Genomic DNA, 992 nt, shown 5'->3' on the forward strand with positions numbered 1-992 from the left:
GTGCCAGACACCCGCAAATCCTTTTGTCGGTATTTTCAAGGCCGCTGTTCTGTCTCAGAGAATAGTTTTTCTTCCCCATCATGCCACCCAATTACAGTTTATTTAATCCGTTGTTAGGTTGTTGCTTATTCCTATGTTTTCATTGTGGGTGTTTTTCCTACTTAAGCTGCAGTTGTATTAACGTATTATTATTATTATTATTATTATTATTATTTGTTTCACGGAACCTAAAGACGAAAATAATTTTCCCCTCGTCCTGGCAACGTACGATACTGTACTTAGATTACTATTAGGTCATGTAACGGTGTCGAGTGAGTGAGGCCGAAGTTTTCAGTACATCACACGTGGAAGATATGAAAGGCGTTAAGACATCCCATCCGGCATCTATATACTAGTAATGACGCGTTCCGGAACAATTATACACACTTGTTGCTGGACAAATCCTTTTTTACGGATTAACCTTCGACAGTCAACTATATATACATCAACTAGTAGCCTTATGTCTCGTGAGCCCCTGTGGCCTAATGGATAAGGCATCGGTCTCCTAAACCGGGGATTGTGGGTTCGAGTCCCACCAGGGGTACACAATATTTTTATTCTTCGAAATTTTGCAGTTTAGTATGTTTCATATTGATGTTTATCAAACTTTAATTAAAAATGATTTATTCGTATCAGATGGTTACAAAACATTGTTATACAGATATAGAAATTGAAAGCTATTTACCCTTCTAAAAATTTCTGTTTCTGTTCGCCTTCGATTTGTTTGACAATATCACGAGTTTTTTCGGTTAATGCAAATAATGTTAACACAACTTTTCGTTGATTTGATGTTTATTGATTGCTCGTTGCAATACGTGTTTTATAGGTGTGATGCAAGGGAATTTTCAACGCTGGTTAAAGTTTTTCCTCTGTTTGGTAAGCATTAAAATAAAACAGCTCACAACTATTGGATGTAGTATGGAATGCCGTGAAAGGTTATAAAATATACTGTT

The 992-nt window shown here is 36.4% G+C and overlaps 1 non-coding gene across 1 annotated transcript; it reads left to right on the plus strand.

Moving 5' to 3' along the window:
* Positions 1-510: 510 nt before the first annotated feature.
* Positions 511-583, plus strand: Trnar-ccu. Its single transcript has one exon. It is a non-coding gene; the product is annotated as a tRNA-Arg (tRNA).
* Positions 584-992: the final 409 nt, after the last annotated feature.

This window comes from Schistocerca piceifrons, chromosome 1 (genome assembly GCF_021461385.2).
Source record: "Schistocerca piceifrons isolate TAMUIC-IGC-003096 chromosome 1, iqSchPice1.1, whole genome shotgun sequence".
Taxonomy (NCBI): domain Eukaryota; kingdom Metazoa; phylum Arthropoda; class Insecta; order Orthoptera; family Acrididae; genus Schistocerca; species Schistocerca piceifrons.